This window comes from Carcharodon carcharias, chromosome 21, assembly GCF_017639515.1.
Source record: "Carcharodon carcharias isolate sCarCar2 chromosome 21, sCarCar2.pri, whole genome shotgun sequence".
Classification (NCBI taxonomy): Eukaryota; Metazoa; Chordata; class Chondrichthyes; order Lamniformes; family Lamnidae; genus Carcharodon; species Carcharodon carcharias.
In genome coordinates, this window is record NC_054487.1 from 13,848,481 (window position 1) to 13,861,892 (window position 13,412).

Consider the following 13,412-nt stretch of genomic DNA (forward strand, 5'->3'; position numbering starts at 1 on the left):
TTCTCCTGGATAATTTACTAATTTTCTTCCCTCCTCCTTGGAATCTGCTGATCACTGGAAAGCCTAGAATTTTCTATAGAGACCCTGGGCTGGGGAGCAGTAAAATCACAGAAGGTCCTCTCCTCACAGTGACCGCGCACTCGAAAGTATCCTCTTGTGAAATCTGTGAGAACAGAATTAGACTCTGGTGTAATGGCCGCCTAAAACACCAGCCTGTTGTCTCTCATCATTGATGCTGTCCCATGAAGAATGGATAATTCGATGAGGTTCTGGGGTGGGAGTGTAACTGAGTGAAGATGAGCAGCTTCAGGAGATGACAGTGTGAAGCAACTGGACAAAGATAGGTCACAGGGCGGAATTGTAACCATGGGTATTTATTTTTACAGAGGATACAGGAATGTTGAAAAATGCATTATCCAAGTTTCAACTTGTATAATATTTTCAGTTGGGGATTAATTCATTGTTCAGCTTCCCCACTTTCTGATTCAGTAAAGGATTCTATTTTGTATCGAGAATCACGTTTGAGGCAACTACCCTCATTTCAGGCATTCCAAAACTTCCTCATTGCCCAACTTTTTATAATTATCACTGAAAGGATCCTGTTAGTCACTCAGTTGTTCAGGAAGTGAGTGGCTATGTCACATAGACCAAGGGGTATATGGATAAGGGGTAAAAATTTCTATAGGTTTGTGAAGAGAAAAAGATTGGTGAAGACAAATGCAGGTCCCTTACAGTCAGAAACAGGGGAATTTATGATGGGGAACAAAGAAATGGCTGACCAACTGAATACATACTTTGGTTCTCACAGGGTTTAGTGAGAGGGAGGAACTGAAAGAAATCAGTATTAGTAGAGAAATGGTGTTGGGCAAATTGATGGGATTAAAGGTTGATAAATCCCCAGGGCCTGATAATCTACATCTCACAGTATTTAAGGAAGTGGCCCTAGAAATAGTGGATGCATTGGTGGTCATCTTCCGAGATTCCATAGACTCTGGAACAGTTCCTACAGATTGGAGGGTAGCTAATGTAACCCCACTATTTAAGAAGGGAGATAGAGAGAAAACAGAATATTATAGACCAGTCAACCTGACATTGGTAGTGGGGAAAATTCTAGAGTCCATTATAAAAGATTTAATAGCTGAGCACTTGGAAAACAGTGACAGAATCGGACAGAGTCAGCATGGATTTACAAAAGGGAAATTATGCTTGACAAATCTACTGGAATTTTTCGAGGATGTAACTAGTACAGTTGATGAGGGGGAGCCAGTGGATGTGGTTTACCTGGACTTTCAGATGGCTTTCGACAAAGTCCCACATAAGAGATTAGCGTGTAAAATTAAAGCATGTGGGATTGGAGGTAGTGTATTAAGATGGATAGAAAACTGGTTGGCAGACAGGAAACAAAGAGGAGGAATAAACGGGTCTATTTCTGAATGGCAGGCTAGTGGGTACTGCTGGGATCGGTGCTGGGACCTCAGCTATTCACAATATATTGCATTAATTAATGTTTTAGATGAGGGAATTAAATGTAATATCTCCAAATTTGCAGATGACACAAAGCTGGGTAGGAGGGTGAGCTATGAAGAGGATGCAGAGATGCTTCAGTGCGATTTGGACAAGCTGAGTGAGTGGGCAAATGCATGGCAGATGCAGTATAATGTGGATAAATGTGAGGTTATCCACTTTGGTAGCAAAAACAGGAAGGCAAATTATTATCTGAATGGCTATAAATTGAGTGAGGGGAATGTGCAACGAGACCTGAGTGTCTTCGTACACCGATCGCTGAAAGTAAGCATGCAGATGCAGCAGGTGGTAAAGATGGCAAACGGTGTGTTGGCCTTCATAGCCAGAGGATTCGAGTACAGGAGCAGGGATGTCTTGCTGCAATTATAAGGGCCTTGGTGAGACCACACCTGGAATATTGTGTGCAGTTTTGGTCTCCTTATCTGAGGAAGGATGTTCTTGCTATAGAGGGAGTGCAGCGAAGGTTTACCAGACTGATTCCTGGGATGGCAGGACTGACACATGAGGAGAGATTGAGTCGGTTAGGATTATATTCACTGGAGTTCAGAAGAATGAGGGGGTCCTCATAGAATCCTATAGGCCAGGATATTGAGGTCGGTGGGCGGGGGGGTGGGGCACACTCCCTGACACTTAAAATGATGGGGGATGATGTCGGACCGAACTCCCGACGTCACCCCATGTCATTTCAATTTTCAGATCAGCGGGGGCGCAGTTGAATCAGCTGTGCACCCATCGACTTGTCAATGGCCTGCTGAGGCCATTTAGAAACTAATTCATGTAGTTAATGGACCTGATCGTCCAACCTTAAGGTTGGCGGGCAGGCCAGGAGCCCTGGTGGGCTTCAGAAAAAGCATGAAACCTCATCCATGGGCAGGATGAGGTTTCATGAGGGTTTTTAAAAATTTAATAAAAGTTTGATTAAAAATGATGGACATGTCCCAACTCATGTGACAGTGTCACATGAGGAGACATGTCAGGAAAATTTTATTTTTGTACATTAACCATTTTAAAATTTGTACAGATCTCCCTAAGCAGCACTTAGCCACAGGGAGATGAGTATGCTCTTTCACGCTCATGGGAAAGTGCACTCTCGGCTGAGGGAATCTCCTCGGGCTCGCACAGGGAGCACATAGCGCTTCCTTGCAAACGTCCTTAATTGGCCCGTCCGTGTAAAATGGCGGCACGCCTGCACGCATCTGCTCATGCACTTCCTCCATCACGGAGGGAAAATTCTTCCCATAAAATTCTAACAGGACTATACAGCGTGGATGCAGGAAGGATGTTCCCGATGGTGGGGGAGTCCAGAACCAGGGCTCGCAGTCTGAGGATACGGAATAGACGATTTAGGACTGAGAAGAGGAGAAATTTCTTCACCCAGGGAGAGGTGAGCCTGTGGAATTTGCGACCACAGAAAGTAGCTGAGGCCAAAACATTATATGTTTTCAAGAAGGGGCTAGATGTAGTTCTTGGGGAAGCGGGAGTTGGATTATCAGCCATGATCACGATGAATGGCGGAGCAGGCTCGAAGGACTGAATGGCCTACTCCTGATCCTATTTTCTATGTCTATGTTTCTATAACATGATTCCTGTTCCAGACTGGAAGAAACTCTATTACTGGGGATCCAAAATTAAGAAGAATTTCAAAGGAATTAAGATGGAAACTGCGAGATTTTGCAAAGAGAGAATTCAGAGCCAGTTACCTGTACAATTCCTTCCATCTCCAGTATGTCCAGACTTACACACACATTGGAAAGAGCCGGGGCTGTTGAAACAGGAGGCTGAGCTGTGACAGTCGTGGCTTCCACTTTGACATTCATTCATATCTGAAGTTTAGAAGAAAGGAAGAGTTCATTAGATATTCCTCAGCTTTGTGAATCCTAAACTGTCTACATAAACCAAGGTTTAGTGTTGAAGAGGAGAATATTCGTCTACAAAGATTTTAGACTAGGAAGGAGTAAAATCACAGAGTGCCCTCTTCTGACATCCACAGGCCCTGCCATTATGTGAGATGACACACTCAAATCAGTAGGATATTATTGTCATATCTTCACTCTTTCCTTGGAGAGAATCGTGTGTGGTAGTGGAATGATTTCCAGGCTGATTAACAATGTGACAGATCGTGGTGTGAATGCTACCTCCAACCATTTGAATCAGCAACTACTGCTGCAGTCATGACATCCATCCCAGTTTGCACCTCATTTGTGTTCAGTGTCGATCAGGCCCATGTCTGGGAATCCAGGATTCCTAGGCACCGGGAAAAGAAGGTAAAGAAACTACCCCCTCCCCAGGCCATGCTGGATACAGTTCAACAATTTGTAGACACCCTCCAACCCCTCACCCAGTGATTCACAGTCCATGTCTTAGACTCAACTGCAAGTGTCCATGGGATGTCTCATTGTGAGGCAATCAGAGTCTCTTAGTGAACTTATCCTTCACTTTTAGCAGAGAACAAAACTCTCCAACACAAAACATGATTCCATCCCTGCCCCAGTCTGAACACAAGAATTGGAGCAGGAGTAGACCACAGGCCCATCGAGCCTGCTCCACTACTCAACACAATCATGGCTGATCTTGGACTTCAACTTAATTTTCCCAGCCTCTCCCCATATCCCTTAATCCCCTGAGAGACCAAAATCTGTCTGTCGCTGCCTTAAATATAGTTAACAGGATGGAGCATTCATAACACTCTGTGGTAGAGAATTACAAGAATCACAACTCTTTGAGTGAAGTAATTACTCCTCAACTCAGCCCTAAATGATCAACCCCTTATCCTGACACTGTCACTGTGTTTTACATTTCCCAAATTGCAGATAAATCTCTAAACAGCTATCATATCAAACCCACTCAGAATTTTGTAGCTTTCAAAGAGATTGTCTCTCATTCTCCTAAAATCCAGAGAATATAAACACCTCCAATATCCTTCCTTAAATGTGAAGACAAAAACTGTACACAGTGCACCAGATGCAGTCTCACTGAAACTCTGTACAACTGTAGCAACTCTTCTGTATTCTCGTGCTTCAATCCCCTTGCAGTAAAGGCCAACATGCCACTTGCCTTCCTTCCCTTGGAGAGAATTGTGTGTGGATGTGGAATGATTTCCAGCCTGATTTACAGCCTGAGAGGTTGTGATGTGAATGCTCCCTCCAATTAACTTAACCATTTAAATCAGCAGCTCCTGCTTCAGTGATAACATCCATCCCAGTTTCCACCTCATTTGTGCGCAGTGTCGATCACGCCCATTTTTGGGGAATCCAGGAACTTCCTAAGCAATGGGAAATGGAGGTAAGGGAATTCTCCCTCCCCAGACGATGCTGGGTACAGTTCAAAAATTTGTAGAAACCCTCCAACCCCTCATCCAGTGAGTCACTGTCCATGTCTTAGACTCGACAGCAAGTGTCACTGGGATGACTCATTGTGAGGGAAATCATGCTTTGTTGCTAAACTTATCAATTAATTTCTGCACCAGCAAAGCAAACTGCTGAATTCACACCTTAATCTCCCCCCTGTCACAGTCTGGTAGAAACTTGACAAAATCTCCAGTCCGATCCGTGAGCAGTAACTTCAGTTCATTCCCCAATGTATTCAATGATTCCCATCACACACCTGTACAGACAGATCCATTCCAGGTGTAGCCAGTCACACAGGAGCATCTGAAGCTTCCATCCTGCTGGGTACAGGAGGCATTGGGTCCACACGGATTGTTGAGACACACGTCAATAACTGCAGATATATAGTGTATATGGATGTTTTAGACAAATTCACACTGTAGGCGAATAATATCCCACAATTATGCAACTTGTGTGCTTTCCTTCCCCTGGATATTGGACCAATTTTTGGCCCCCTTCCTTGGAACTTGCTGATCGCTGGAAACATCAGAATTTTCTATAGAGACCCTGGGCTGGGGAGCGGTAAAATCACAGAATGTCCTATTCTAACAGTGACCGCGCATGTGAACGTTTACACTCGTCAATTCTATGAGAGCAGAATTAGACTCTGGCGTAATGGCCACCTAAAACACCAGCCTGCTGTCTCTCACTGCTGATACTGTCCCATGAAGAATGGATAATTCGATGAGGTACTGGGGTGGGAGTTGTAATTGAGTGAAGGTGAGCAGCTGCAGGAGATGACAGTGTGAAGCAGCTGGACAAAGATAGGTCACAGATTGGAATTGTTACCATGGGTATTTTTTTTTTAAACAATGATTCAGGAATGTTGGAAAATGTATTATCCAACTTTGAACCTGTACAAGAGTTTCAGTTGTGCATGAATTTATTGCTCAATTTTCTCACTTCCTGATTCAGAAAAAGGTTCTATTTTGTACCAGGAATCACTTTTGAGGCGGTTACACACATTTCAGGAATTCCAAAGCCACCTCACTGCCCAACATTTTATAATCATCACTGAAAGGATCCTGTCAGTGACTCAGTTGGTTCAGAGAGTGAGCAGCTATGTCATGTACACCAAGACATATATGGACATGATTCCTATTCCAGACTGAAAAAAACTCTGAGATAGTGGGAACAAAATTAAACAGAATATCAAAGGAATTGAGGTGGAAACTGTGTGATTTTGCCACGAGGGAATCTAGATCCAGTTACCTGTACAATTCCTTCCATCTCCAGTATGTCCAGCCTTACACACACATTGGAAAGAGCCAGGGCTGTTGAAACAGGAGGCTGAGCTGTGACAGTCATGGCCTCCACTTCGACATTCATTCACATCTGAAATTTAGAAGAAAGGAAGAATTCATTGGAGGCTCCCCAGCTTTGTGAATCTTAAACTTTCTACATACACCCAGATTTAGGTTTGAGCCACATGACTCTTGGAGAACAATCTTCTACAGAGATCCTGAATTAGGGAGGAGTAAAATCACAGAGCGCCTATTTCTGACATCCACAGGACCTGCCCTTTCCTGGGCTGGCACAGCCAAATCAGTAGATTATTGTTGTTGTATCTTCACTCTTCCCTTGGAGAGAATTGTATATGGATGTGGAATGATTTCCAGGCTGATTAACAGTCTAAAAGGTCATGATCTAATGCTCCCTCCAAGAACTTAAGCATTTAAATCAGCAGCTACTGCTGCAGTCATGACATCCATCCCGGTTTCCACCTCATTTGTGCTCAGTGTCGATCACGCCCATGTATGGGAATCCAGGATTCCTCGGCACTGGGAAAAGGAGGTAAGGAAATTCTCCCTCCCCAGGCAATGCTGGATAGAGTTCAACAATTTGTAGACACCCTCCAAGCCCTCACCCTGTGACTCACTGTCCATGTCTTAGGCCCGAAAGCAAGTGTCTGTGAGATGTGTCATTGTGAAGAAATTAGAGTCTGAACTTATCATTCATTTTTTAACAGAAAAAGCAAACTCCGCAATATAAAACATGATTCCTTCCCAACCCAGTCTGAACACAACAACACAGTGAATAGGAGCAGAAGTAGACCATGCGCCCATCAAACCTATTCCACTATTCAACCCAATCATGGCTGACCTTGGACTTGAACTTAATTTTCCCACCCACTCCCCATATCCCTTAATCGCCTGAGACATCAAAATCTGTCTGTCCCTGCTTGAAATGTAGTTAACAGGATGGAGCATTACCAACACTCTGTGGTAGAGAATTCCAAAGAATCACAATCCATTGAGTGAAGTAATTTCTCCTCAACTCAGCCCTAAATGATCAACCCTTATCCTGAGACTGTGTCACTGTTTCTACATTTCCCAACTAGCAGATAAATCTCTAAACAACTATCATAACAAACCTCCTCAGAATTTTGTAGCTTTCAATGAGATTGTCTCTCATTCTCCTAACATCCAGAGAATATAAGCCCAGTTTACTCAGTTTCTCAACACTGGACACATCCACTCATCCCAGGGACCAATTTAATAATGCTTCACCGTACCACTATCCTTCCTTAAATGTGGAGACAAACACTGTACACAATACACCAGATGTGGTCTCACTAAAACCTTGTACAACTATAGCAACTCATCTTTATTCTTCTACTCCAATCCCCTTGCAATAAAGGCCAACATGCCATTTGCCTTCCTAATTGCTTGCTGCAGCTGCACGCTAACTTACTGCGTTCCTTGTACAAGCACACCCAACTCACTTTGAACATCAACATTTACAAGTTTAACACATTTTGAAAAAATATTCTGCTTTTCTATTCTTATGATCAAAATGAAAAGCTTCACAATTCCCTACGTCATATTCCATCTGCCATCTTGTTGCCCACTCACCTAACCTATCTATATCTCTTTGCAGCCTCTCTGTGTCCTCCCTGCAACTTAGCTTTCCACCTAGCTTGGTATCATCACCAAACTTAGATGCATTGGGGAGAAATTTCCCCATGTCGGGCGGGCCGAACAGGAGCAGGCGTGGACGGGCACGGACCTGATCGCTGCCCGCAATCGGGTCCGCACTGCCATTTTACATGGCTGCTCCCAATGGCTGGGCGAAGGGCTCTGCAGAGGGGCAATGAAGGGTAGGCCAGCGGTGCAGGCCAGGCTGGAGGGTAGGGCAGCGGGACAGTGTGCCCCTCGTTTTTCAGATGAGTGCCTAGCTGCTCTCCTGGAGGAGGCGGCAGCGCGGCGGGAGGTCCTCCTCCCGAGGGGCGGGAGGCAGAGTGCCCCCCACCTGATCAAACGTGTGTGGGAGGAGGTGGCTGAGAGTGTCAGCACCCATGATGTTGTGCAGCGCACATGGGTCCAGTGCCGCCAAAGGTTCAATGATCTCCTGCGCTCGGCAAGGATGAGTACCATGTTGCCTCAAGTCACCTAATGCAGCCGTCAGCCTTTCCCACCAACCGCATCCCCCCCGAACACCCCCACCAACTCTGAGTGCAGTAACATCATTGAATCCCTCATGGCGTGGATACCTCGCTGGGTGTGACAGCAGAGATTGCCCATGCCCAGTTCACCCTGAGAGGGTTGAGCTAGTCTGCATCCGCAGCATGTGTGACACTGACGCCCAGAGTATAGAATGGGGCTGAAAGTCAAGGATCTGCACCTAGGCAGAGTGCTGGAACTGCAAAGCATGTCAGAGTCAAGGTGCTAAAATGCTGGGAGAGGAGCTTCCAGTTGGCAGGGCATCAATCCATCTTCTGGTGTTTGTACTCCATGTGCTTGTGCCTCCTTGCTTAGCAAAGAGGCACCTTGTGGTGCCACATGTGAAGCAGGCAGCATTTGGCCAATGTGGTGGGGGTCAGCCCTGGCTTGTTTGGGTGAGTGTGCAGCAGCTGCGGGGTGACAAAGAACTGGAGTCCTACAACTTCCAAGTCTGGCTGGGTTGGCAGAGATACGATGGGAATTCATGTGCAGGCTGGACTAATCAATGCTCCTCTCTCCTTCTCAGGAAAAGACTACACACAATGCGTCAGAATGAATGCAGACTGGCGGAGGGCAGGTCCAGTTGGCCATTCTTACGCCTTTTGAGCAGCAGGCCATGGATCTGGAGAGGTGCCTTGCCCCAGGTCCACCGGTGGTGGTGATGCAGGGGTGCCGTGGGGAGGTACGTTTGGCAAGAACTCAGGTCACCATGTGTGTCCCAGATGCCATGGCCCTGCTGAATGCTCCATGATTGAATTTAGCAACACAGTTTACCCTTGGTTATTGAAGGATAAGCACATAATGATCTGGGGGAGCAGCATGCAAGTTGACATTGTCTGCACTGTAACTAATCAAATGTCCTTTTCCTTCCTTTCAGCATCACCAGAGCAGGGTCAGGAGGAGGAGACAGAAGGGTCACCTCTCACCCCTGAATCCCCGAGCAAATGCACTCCCCAGCATCACACCATCTCAGCCAGGCAGGTACCAGCACAGGTACTAGCACCTCGGTGGGAATTAGATCTTCAGCTAGTGTCCCAGGGCATGGCGATGAGAGCACTTCACACTCGCTTGAGGTGCGGGCAGAAACAGAGAATGCCCAGGGCGCCGGCAGTCGGAGGACTGCTGGGGACCAGGTACTTGCTTGGTCGGTGGCCGATGATGTGCCTCTGGAGTTGTCCGTGAGGCAGCGGACACTGGAAGTGCAGCAGGGTGTGCGGGAGGATCTGGTGGAGATACATGAGGCTGTGTGTGGCATGGTGCCCGTGCTAGAGGAGTCACCGATGCAATGAGCCTCATGGCTGAGAGGCATGCTTCCTCCATGGAGACAGTGGCGACTCTCATGGAGAGGCACCTCCAGGAGAACAATCAGGTCCTCCTGGTGTTGCGTTCAGATCAGCAAGCCCTCACAGTGGCACTAGCCATAGCTGGTCAATGCCAGTGTTAGAGGTGGTCTGGGCATGAAGTATCCCAGCTCAGTGCCCATCCAGCTACGGTGAGCAGGGAGGTCTGAAGCGACCTCACATTGATGCAGCAGCTGCCCATCATCTCTGTGGGCTCCCCTCAGGGCCTTCCGGATGAGGGCAGCAGCTCCTCCACCCCTCTGCCAGTGACTATGGCATCCGATGAGGCTGCGGCAATTGGAGAGAAGCCAGTTGTGGAGTGGGCCACTCACTCCCAGGCAGGGCCATCAAATGCCCCACGGGCCTGAGGATGTCCACCAAGGTCATCAAGGCCAAGAGGACAGCACAGTGAGCAAGCTGTCTCTGGTGCTAGTGCCAGTGAGGGGACAGCACCTAGACGTAGCACCTGTAAACGTAAATTTAAGGCACCTTAGGTACACCACAGGTTTCTCACTGGTGCTTTTATGTTGGCCCATAGTACTTAGTCGAAGACTTGGTGTGATGTCCAACACCATTTTTGTTTTGCTTCATGAATTTACTTTTGTTTGCTCAATAAATTTTGATATGTTGCCATGCTTCAGGATGATTCTTTACTTCTGCATGTGTATGGGAAGCCATGATGTTTTGTGAGTTGTTTGACTTTGAGCTTTATTGACAAGGGCCTTAGTTAATGCTAGTATTGAGGCAGATTTAGCACTCGGGAATCGAAGGTGCAGCCTGCAGCCCGGGTGTGTGTTGAACGTCCATCTGTGGTGGGCTAGCTGAAGGTTCTTTGGATTAAAGCCTCTCGGGTGTCCCTGCCTCCCTGGAGTATGCCCGGGTCAGCGTCTACCCCCTCAGCATTGTCCTGTGCTCATCCTCGGACTTACTGCTAGCCTCATCGTGTACAGCCCAAGCAACTGCGTCCACATCTTCCTCATCCACAGCGTCATCCCTTTCCAGTGCCAGATTGTGGTGAGTGCAGCATGCAACCATTCTCAGTAGCACATGATCTGGGGGGTATTGGAGTGCGCCTCCTGAGCGGTCCAGGCATTGGAAGCGCATCTTGAGAAGACCGATGGTTCTCTCCGCCACAGCCCTTGTGGAGGCGTGGATCCTATTGTACCGCTGCTCAGCCTCTATTCTTGGATGGCAGAGAGGTGTCATGAGCCACCTTCTGAGGGGGTGGCCCTTGTCACCCAGCAGCCATCCATCCAGCCGGGCTGAAGAGCCTCAGCACCCAGGAGTTTGAGTATGTAAGCTTCGTGAGAGCTGCCTTGGTATCTTGTACAGACTTGTAGAATCAGCATCCTGCACATTCATGGAGTGGAAACCATTCCTGTTGCCGAAGGCACCGGGCTCACCTGCTGGCGCCTTGATGGCCTCATGTGTACAGTCTATTGCACCCTGGATGCAGGGGAGGCTTGGCCGAAATAGCCAAGTGGTTATGGTACTGGGTTTGTAACCCTGAGATCGAGAGTTCAAATCTCACAATGACAAACTATGAAACAATGTAACTTCATCTGAAACAGATGGAAACGTGTTTGTACTCGAAAGAGTTACAGATGCTGCCAGACCTGCAGGAGTTAGGAGGCTGGTAAAAAGACCTGGATGCAGGGGAAGCCAGCAATGGCCGCAAAGCCTCTGACTTGCTCTGGCTGGCTGGCCTCGTCCCAGTGGTAGTGGATGAAAGTCAATGCACGCCTGAACAGAGCGTCGGTAACCTGCTTGACACAAGTGTGGACAGCTGATTGGGAGACTCTGCAGAGATTACCCAACCACCCCTGGAAGGAGCCAGAGGCATAGAAGTTGAGGGCAGCTGTGAGCTTCAGAGCCACTGGCATGGGGTGCCCGCTCACACAGTTTCCAGAGATCTTAGAGCCTATCATCCGACAAACGGAGGAAACTATCTCCCTTGAAAGACAGAGCCTCCTTCAGCACAGCACCTCAGTCATATTGAGGTAGCTGCTTCACCGCCTGTAAACCCTGGCAGCAGGATACTGGCGTCTTCTGCAGCCCCTTCCACCTTGCATTCCTGTTGGCCCTGCGCCCCTTGTGCCTGCGCCTCTCCTCCCAAAGGTGGTTCCCCTAGAGGCGGAATGGCCTCCTCCCCCTTTTGGCCCTCCCTTCCTCCTCAGAAGAGGTGACTCCAGTGGAGAGCATTTCAATTCCCAGGCTAAGGGATGGCTTCCTGAAAGCTGCAGACCCCAGAAATGATCTCTACTGTAGAGGCCTGACTAAGGCTTTTACTCCTGTCCTAGAAGCTGGTATAAATTTTGAAGTCTTCCTGCTCACTCGGGCAAGTAAAAGCTACTTTTACACTTAAATCCCTCAAACCTCACATTCACGACCGCACTCACCCCTCTTATCCCGCCCGTGGATGAGGTTTCTACAAATGTCTCTGACCCGCCTGCCTGTAGCACCTTTGCGATGTCCTGAAGATCGCACAGGCTGCGAAAAATCGAGGTCAATTGATGCCTCAAGGGCCTTAACTCGCCTGTTAATTGACGGCAGGCGCGCAAATGAACTTATAGCACCTGCTTTCCCAAATATCGCGATGGCGCGGAGTGATGTCAGGATGCTCGCCCGGTGTCACCACGTGTCACTTTACACGCCAGCTCCGCATGCCAACAGGATAATTCTGGCCATTAACGCTTTGTCTCTTTGTCTAAGTCACTAATACAGATTGTAAATAGGTGAGACCCCAACACTGATCATTTCAGCACTCCACTATTTACTACCTGCCAACTTGTAAAAGCCTCATTTTTGCCCATTCGCTGCTTTCTGTCCGCTAAACAATACTCTAATCATGAAAATGGCATGAGCCTTCATCTTGCCAATAATCTTATGTGACACCTTATTGAATGCCTTTTCAAAATTCAGGTTTACTACATAGACTGTTCCCTCTTATCTCCTCTACTAATTACATCTCTAAAAAACTCTATAAAAGTTGTCAAACAGGATTTCCCCTTGGCAAAACCATTTTAACTTGTCCTAATTATACTATCCTTTTCTAAGTCATTTGACCTTACAAAATCTCTTGTCCTATTTGGAAGCAATAACTTCAATTCATTCCCCAACAGGTTCAATGATTCCCATCACACACCTGTACAGACAGATCCATTCCAGGTGTAGCCAGTCACACAGGAGCATCTGAAGCTTCCATCCTGCTGGGTACAGGAGGCATTGGGTCCACACGGATTGTTGAGACACACGTCAATAACTGCAGGTATAAAATGAGTATGGGTATTTTTGACAAATTCACAGTGCAGGTGAATAATATTGTAACAATTATGTAACTTATGTGTTTTCCTTCCCCTGGATATTTTAACAATTTTCTTCCCTCCTCCTTGAAATTTGCCTAGAATTCACTACAGAGACCCTGGACTAGGAAGCATTAAAATCACAGAATGTCCTCTTCTAACAGTGACTGCGCACTTGAAGGTTTACACTTGTAAATTCTGAGAAAGCAGAATTAGACTCTGTCGTAATGGCCGCCCAAAACCCCAGCCTGCTCTCTCTCTCTGCTGTTGATGCTGTCCCATGAAGGATGGATAATTCGATGAGGTGCTGGGGTGGAAGATGTAACTGAGTGAAGGTGACGACAGTGTGAAGCAAATAGACAAAGATAGGTTATAGGAAGGAATTGTAACCATCGGTATTTTTTACAGTGATTCAGG